Raw genomic sequence first — 8646 nt, forward strand, 5'->3', positions numbered from 1 at the left:
ATATAGGTACTCTCAATGACATTTCTTGTGTTTAGCTAACACAACTGTAGTAGCAGCGGTTAAGAGTTTTGAGAGTTGTTATAAACGAGTAACAAGGGCCATGGTTATGAATCAAATTAGATCTTAAGGTTTTTAAAAATATGGAAATGCGCATACAATTATTTCCTCCCCTGTTTTCAGAGAGTCCTTTTTTCTGTTCTGTGAACATAAAGAGGAAAAGCTTGTGATCGTACAAAATTTACAAAAATTTTACGACCACGAGTTTATCTGGAAAAAATGGGCTTGTTGGCCCAAGGCTGGCTGCGAGCGCATTACAAATTGCACAGGAGAAACGATTATAAAGGCCAATACCTAGCGGCAGAGCAATCTAATCTGACTGATCGACATGTGGCTTGTTAATTGCATTGTAAAAATAAAAACTTGGTAAACCTAGCTAGAAAAACAAAGTTTAGGGCCTACGATTCTGAAGAATTGTGACTTTCATCAAAAAAAAAAGTGATCAGAATAAAACGTTCTACTGTACAGATGTAATGGTTTGAGCCTTCGGTTGTTATGATTACATAAAACTTGCGTAAATGTAGTATCTAGCTGATCCTCAAGTCCCCTGCGGATAGGCACCATTATGTAACATTATGGCCTTAAAGCACACCAAATCGTACTGCGAGCATTCTCGGGATGGTTGGCATGAGTTTCATTTTATGACTCCTAATACGTGAATACGTACATAAGATACAATTGCGAGGCATAAAAATAATAGCGCTTCTATAGTTCTTGTCTTCTATCATGCTTCTAAGCATTGCAACAAAACACATAATGCAGTGTAAGCTCAGCTCGTACATGAAACTGCAATAATGATTTTTTATGAACGGGACAGATTGATAGAATGACATTTTGTAGGAAACATCATCCTATCCAGGAGTGCCTGGGCACATTGGCGTTTGCTTATAGTACTTGAGAAATACATGTCCTCTAATTTAGTAGTTTTATGAAAGGAAACACATATGGTAAAAAATTAATGCTAGAACTCGTTGTAGCCGATATCACTATTGCTACTTAGCTTAGAAGCTGATATTAATGGTGTCAGCGCGCTTCTGCCAAGTAAGCTCTGCCACCGTCATCGCTTTCTTTTTACTTTCGAGATGTCCTAGAACAGGCTGCGAAAATGATTCGACTTTATATTGTGCGCTGCTTGCCAGAGGACTCACGTATGCTTAGTTTCGGTGTCGCAACGTGGACAATGCTGATACATGTAGCAGAAGCGGCTGATCTTTAGTTTATCACATTATACAAATGGGTCGCTATAAGAACGGCAACTTGTCTACACGTTTTTGTCTTTGGGCAAAATCAGCTAGCAAGGTGCTAGCGTTAAGAGTCGACTATCTCTGCCACCGGTAGTAGAGGTATTCGGCCAAAGCAAAGATCGTCCGTACCCGGGCGGGCTAGTGTCGTTACTTTCGGCGATATCTATCAAACAAAGCAGGATGACGACGCATTTTCACAGGCGAAAATTATGTGACAATTTGATAACCGATCAAACAAAGAAAAAATCGCTCGAAATGCTGGCGCAAGGACAAATAGCGTTTCATATTTACTTATTGTTTTGCTATTACGTATAGTATTGCATTGTATTGCATGAAGACATCGAGTGGGTTTACTCGTTTACACGAACTCGAATGGAATCGAGCACAGATCTACTCGTTGTTGAGGCTAAGTTTTTAGTGAGGAGCGGTCCATACGACTCACTATGTATAAGCATATCTGTGGTTCGTCACTTGGTGCTTGCATGACTCTAGCGGATGCAACAACCGATTAACACGAACAGTTACAACTCATTTTATCATAACACCAACTAGATGTTTTGATTTTTTCTTGTTCGATATTTTACTAATATAAATACTTTAATCAAATATTTCGATGCAACGTGAATTTGACAGTGTGTGCACTTTTGAATGACGAACGGCCGAATTTGTTGTTGTTATAGCATAAACTGGTACGCTCCTTATAACGCACTATTTTAGTCTCAAGTGGCTAGATTGTCTCAAGTGGCACTAGAACATTGTTTCCTGTGAGGTCCTCGAACATTGTAAATTTTAATTTTAGCGGACTGGCCTCTGCCAAGAGAAGCGATAACTTGTCAAGGTTTATATTTGCTTAGAGATATGCATACTATGCGCTTTAATAGTTAAATCTAATTTTTCACATTTGATTTGCATGACCTATATGTGAACGTGCGTCACGAAATAGCATTAGAAACGCCTCAATTAATGCTTTTTTAGTAGAGTGAAAAATAAGCGAACTGTTTATGTATCACGTACCAACAACTGATTACCCAAGTGCATATAGGCCATGCCATTCCATCACCGTATATGTGTGATATGACGATTAAGACAAAGTGACACCTAAAGTCTTATGACAGCAAGTACATGTATTCACATAACAAAAACAAAGAAGTGACTGTGCGGCCTGTTATAGAGGTGATAATGACAGGCAACAGAGACCGCGGAAAGGCAGGAGACTTCATTGAATTTTAATAATACATAAGCCATTCATGACATGAAAACACGCCTTAATCATACGCCAAGAATATTTCGTTGTTTGCGTTAATGCGACATGGACAAATGGATAAAAGGCGCTTGACTGAGCGTTTGTTTGCCGAATGGGCTTGCTGATGGGTAACGCACCCCAGCCGATAGTCGACGACGTCATATGGCATTGTCAGCGGATCAACAGGATGTGTTAGCGGAATTCACTCCGCTGACACATTCTGTTGGCTAAATTGTTTACAGTTCTTAAATAGCACCACGAATTTCCATCTCACACTGACCGAACGACAGATCGGCGGGCAGTACAACCCTTACAGTGACGACCATAAAACCCGCCTATTTCAATTGTCGTATCGTGTTTACCTGTCGTAGCCACCGGCAATAGTTACAGCACATATCTATCTACGAAATGGCTAAAAAAAATATTCAATTGATTCAAACATGGGGCTCAACATGAAACAGCCAAACCTTTTCGGAATTCCCCAGGCCTGCCAGGCCAAAACCCGTCGATGACAGTTACCTGAACAACTGGTTCTGCAAAAGTCGATCGGACGTTTGGTTACAGTTCTGCTTAAGCTACATGGTCACGGTAATTAATTAGATCACTCTCGGGATTGTTTTCCTAGAGTACTTCTTATTTACACAGGCCGCAAAAAGATGTTTACTTTTATACGTAACAAAATCAAAACGTACTTGTACAACGTACGTGGCTCCAGCACGGCATCCTAAGCAAGATAAATGATGTTTCTGCCGGTTTGCAGAAGGGATACAATCGGTCGTCAACAGGCCTGCTGTGAGACCTAGCGCCTATTTCCTTTTAGCTGTGTTCAGCGCTGGCCAACAATATTTTACATGCTACTGCGTGCTAATCTTTCAACATTATCTGCGCTTTATTGAAGAAGATTCTAAAGAAGTGAGAGTTTTACCCCATTTCGAGTACGTACATCATTTTGAAAAGCATGTCTTAGAGCAAACCGCTTTTGCACAAATCTATCTACAAGTAGATAATGTTTGGAATTTGACTGTTGAATAATTATCAATCAGCCAAAGCTCACGGCCGTAATCAAAAAATATTTTCTATCTTGCTCGTGAAACACTAGGTATTCAATATAGGAGATACACAGCTCCTAATTTAATAAATTGGATTCGTGAAGTCGATATAGTACGTGATGTTAGTCATGAATCTTTCTGCAAATAGCTTTCTCGTAATTTGTTTTTATTTGTAATGAAGTATTTGAATTTCGCAAATCTTATCGCATCAAAAGGTATCGTTATCTATGGACTAGCTTTTCGTTGCTAAAAATTTGGCTATTCGTAATCACAGTCAGAGTGAGTCAGCAAATGATAATGCCGAAAACCATACAAAGGATTGCCCACAAAATTTCGACTGTTTACCACCAGTCTTTTAAGGCTGGACACAAATAGACGGAATACGATACATGCAACCCCAATTGGCGTACAGGCACCATTGACCATATATAGAAGTTTTACGTTTATACGAGAAGTTCATGCCGAATCAAATAATTATGTTCTAATACAGGTGTCAATCCGTTGGAGACTGGCGAGCTGTTTTTTAAGAACACCGACAGCGACATATGTCGCTTACTTGTACTTGGACTTACGTGTAGACGCACTCGAAAGTGTGTGTTTTCTTTCTCCAGTTAAAACCGCTGTATGACAACGCCGTGATGCCATTTTTTTTCCACTCGACGTACCTACATACATTTCAGAAGACAGGTGCAGGCAAAAATATGCGTCTGGTATGTATTGATTACGCCCACTGTCTTCCATATAAAACATAATTATTCTGGTATGATTACATCTTGCTTTTTTATATTTTTACACATTCTATGTCTAGTTCATGAATGAATACATAGAATACAGACGATACATTAATATAGAATTAGTCAAGTAGGAAAAAGTTCAGAATATGAAGCACGCTCACGGCCTCACACGTTCACGGTGTAAATCGCACACCTAATATAATAATAACAATACTTATCTCGTTTAAGTCTAGTTATGCCCATTATTTTATAGCCCATTGATGAGCAGACTGTTTGATACTACAACCGTAAAAAAGCCTCTCATCGATGTTCCTTTGATATTGTCGTACAATGACGAACTACAACAGAACCACGAGTGAAATGGGAATAGTTCACGAAGTTCATACACGTAATACGCTAAAATGGGCCTCTGCGACCTGTAAATGACCACCAACTATACAAATATAAACTTCGCTTCTCTAAAGTTAAATGTTCTATTGTTATTATTATTATCGCAGACCGCTGCATACGACGTTGCTTTATTTTATCTAATAATTGGACTCACATAAACTAAACACTAAATCATTGTTTCTTTAATGATTTCGAATAATGTGATTATTGTTTGTGAATAAACTTCCTTCATTGCCACATTTTTGTGTACACAGGGCACGGCACCTAACCTGGGGCAATGTTATGTGGGCTGTTTGTCATAACGGGCATGCGCTCATTTGCCGCTTTTGATATCTCTAATACCACAAAAAAAAACCGTTGTTTTCTTGAACAAAACAAAAAGTTTACGGATTTTGAGCAAAAATTATTTAATATTTTCGCGCTAGACGAGCTCCCACCAATATGAAAAATGTAATTTTTCTGTCCGAAATCGACAATCTACGTTATTGAAATTTTTTTATGTGGCTTATGAAGAATCCGAGGAAGGATTTCTACAAGGTAAACCAAAAGACTTTATAGCCGAGAGAACTTTCTTGTTACATTTAGATTTTCTACACAGAAACGGCCGTTTTGAATAGTGGAGTATCGGTTGACAATTGATTACTCCATATAAGCTCCAACAGTTAGTTTTTCAAGGCTTTTGGGTCATTTTGAACGCTTGCATTTTTGCTGCTTCTGGCCTGCCGTTAAGCCAAAATCTAATGCTCTTAGCTTTTTTGTAGGAAACGTATTTAAGCGATACTTTAATTAATTTATACTCGCCAATTTCGCTTGGCACATGGTTACTACTGACAAGTGGTGTGCGGATTAGAGAAAGAGTATTATGTACTATATATGCACATAAAATGTTTAGTAAGTGTTTTAGGCTTTGAATAAAAGCTGGTGGTTACATTGAACAAACCAAATGATCTGAATGGTACTTCTGGCAAATGTAAAAAACTATTAAAACATCTGTTTTTATGTAGATACAATATCAGAAACAAAACATGAGAAAATGCCCAAATGTTCAGGTGTCCTACCCTGGACTAATTAAGCACGTCTGCGACAGCGGTTATATTCAAACAATATTCATGGTATTACGTATTAAAGCCGCAATATTTTAAGTTCATGGGTTGAGACATATTAGAGGGCCCTACGGTGTGACGTGACAATAGATCAGCAATATTAACCTGAGGACAAAAACTCGCGAGGCTTCGGTACATAGAAGAAAAAAAAAAATGGCGACTCGCTGTTTTTGACTGTAGCCGTTATGACGGAAGCAGCACAATCCGTCCAATCACAAACGATAACGTTAACAGCGAATGTGGCATTCATGTGTTTGCCTCTGATATGTCTTTGTGGGTAACGTATTTGTTTGCTAAGCTTAGGGATACGCATTGGTCTAGGTTCGAACCTGGGCATCCACACACTTCGTTTTGTGCTCGGAGCCAGCCGTCTGACCAAAAGCTTAACGGCGTTGCTAGACATAAACGTCGAAACATTCAGGCATATCTATTTAGATTTCAATTCTGTTTTAATTACTTTGTCAAGCTGGCGCAGCGATAGAGGTGGCACACTTTATCTAGGCTTCATAGAGGACCAGTATGGTGATGTAATCTGTCCTACCCTAAGTGACGGGCGGGCTTGAAGTTGGTGAATGACAGATTACCTTGGTCAATTGAACGGTGGACGCCATCGACGAACGGAAACCTAGCCTCCCAGCATTTAGCTAGTTAGCCACCAACAAACCCTAATGCTGCATTAAATTAGCAACGTTAAATCCTTATTTTTAACAGAATTAAAAGGAATGATCTAACGGAAATTCATTTCTCTTAATAAACTATATACGATAGATTCTCGCAGAGTCTGGTATGCTCAGAGAATGATGGCCGGACACAAATATCGTACTGCCAATTTCAAACCTAATTAAATCACCGTCAAAATTGTTAAGGGCTCATACACGTGCTAATATTCCTAATTCTACCGAAATTAAATCATCCTTCCGGACAGCTGGTTTCCGGCAAGGGCAACGTGTACTCTTTTGAATTGAGCTTACAACACAACGTATCCCTAACGTTTGGTAGGCAAACACTGCGCAATCACGGTGACGAGGACTGAGATTATTTACGTCATTTGGCAAGCAGCAGGAACATGTAATAGCGGATAGCATACAAAAACATTGCCAGGTTAACAATGCCTTACCCAAATAGATTGGCATAAAAAAACGACCTACTAGGTTCTTTAATTCAAGAAGTGCTTGCGATTAAGGCTATCCAATAATACATATTAGGATAAAATATTAGCTTTGGAAGGCTTATTTATGTTTCAGTTCTTTTCCAAGTGATCCAGTCCTTGTGAAGCGGTATTACAAATGAGGGTCATTTTCACTTCATCCGAGATACCTAAACTTGTACAGGAAAATTTGATTCGCAGACCAATGCGTTGATGGCAGTGTCGACCTATTCGACGCTTTGAACAGACCCCAAAATCGGGCTTTAATAGTACAATAACCGCTCTCAGAATTCACGCTTTATTCCTATTTTCTGTCTGGGTGTTGTGCTGTGCACCGACCTGGATCGCACGTGCACCCGTGCCGCTTGGTCGCATGAACTTCAACTTGGCCTTCAGAACAAAACGTCGACAGTCAGAACCCGAGTTGGATTAACACTCAAGCAAGATCAGCTCACGTTTAACGTTTAATTTCGAGCATAAGTTCTTTGATTTAAAACGATAGCAATAATTCATCTTTGTGTTTTCTACAGTTCCCGTTAGCGTTAGAGCGACCCGTTCATCCCATCCACATATTTACCCCAATAAATAAATAAGACTTAAAAATCTCTACACGCATTCTGTAGACTTGTATCGTCGCATTAGTTCCTTTTATGATATTTGATAATTGTTACGAAAAAAATATTGACAGAGGTATGTTTTTCAAGTTCACTCGTACATAGGTAACGTTGATTTCATTTAGGGCTTATGATTCAAGAGAGATTATTCTGCTGTTATTTGCAATGGACATTTTCATTTGCAAAATGTATCTCTCGTAGCAGAAAGTTCCTGTATGAAGACTGTAGGGATAGCTTTTTCCGATGCGTACGACAACGCTGCGAATACTGTGCATACACGGAATATGCTCATTCTGTTTCTTTCAAACGTCAAATCCGAAATCAGATTAGAAGCACTGTGAATTACTCCGCCATTTTAATTTTTATTATTTTCTAAAATAGTTCAGAGCATTGTTGGCATCCAATACAGAAGTATCATTCTTTTATAATAGACAATCTAAACGCAAGTAATTTCATTGAAAGCACTAGGTTCAGTGAACAAGTTTTTTGACGCAGTGCAAGTTCTACTGGCTAACCGGTCTGTTTCGGTGCTTTCCGCCAACAACAACCTATTGGTTTAAAAATTGGAAATTATGCCTGCACTGCAGGAGGGCAAATTGTCACAAACTTGGTTCTTGAACTGCACCAATCACTGGATTTATGGCACGAATATATAAAATGTCAAATAATACTAACTATACAATGCTAAAAAATTCAGTCTTGTCATAAAATCAAGTTATTGCTAATTTTACGGGTAGTAAATACTTGTATGTTCACACAAAACAAGTTAAGCTGTAACTAATATACAGCCAGTATTTGCGAACGCATAGATAAAAATAGCCGATCTTGCATTTCTTATCCGCAATTTACAATGCCATTCATCTATACGAAAAAGCTGCGGCACTTTCTATATGGCATAGACTTGTTTACGTTGTTAAGAAAGATTAGATAATAGATAACTGCATGCCAACGCAAGCCAATACCGACAATTTTCTTTATTAACAAATGAATGATACCGCCCAGTTTTTCTATCACAAGGACTATTTGGGAGAGTCATCGTCGTCGTCGTCGTCGTCGTCGTCGTCG

General features: G+C 38.9%; 1 protein-coding gene and 1 long non-coding RNA gene across 17 annotated transcripts in view; one reads left to right on the forward strand and one right to left on the reverse strand.

Annotated features, from left to right (window-relative positions):
* The window catches only part of LOC111262023 (uncharacterized), a 3344-nt gene extending 669 nt beyond the window's left edge, over positions 1-2675 (reverse strand). Inside the window, exon 1 of the long non-coding RNA XR_002681333.1 lies at positions 2316-2675. This is a non-coding gene — a long non-coding RNA (uncharacterized LOC111262023). The remainder of the gene's footprint in view (positions 1-2315) is intronic.
* LOC111262020 (galactosylceramide sulfotransferase) overlaps positions 1-8646 on the forward strand; it is a 56138-nt gene that overhangs the window by 10261 nt on the left and 37231 nt on the right. For 4 of the 16 annotated variants that reach the window (XM_022835979.2, XM_022835977.2, XM_022835981.2 and 1 more), the window contains exons 1-3: positions 2814-3132; positions 3305-3479; positions 4084-4303. The exons of 2 other annotated variants lie outside the window; for them this stretch is intronic. The gene's annotated coding sequence lies outside the window, so the exon portion shown is untranslated. Of the gene's footprint in view, positions 1-2810; positions 3133-3304; positions 3480-4083; positions 4304-8646 lie in introns of those variants that run through there. 10 more of the 16 variants (XM_022835992.2, XM_022835989.2, XM_086968922.1 and 7 more) reach the window with 7 other exon arrangements.

Source organism: Varroa jacobsoni, unplaced genomic scaffold, assembly GCF_002532875.2.
Source record: "Varroa jacobsoni isolate VJ856 unplaced genomic scaffold, vjacob_1.0 scaffold_621, whole genome shotgun sequence".
Lineage (NCBI taxonomy): Eukaryota > Metazoa > Arthropoda > Arachnida > Mesostigmata > Varroidae > Varroa > Varroa jacobsoni.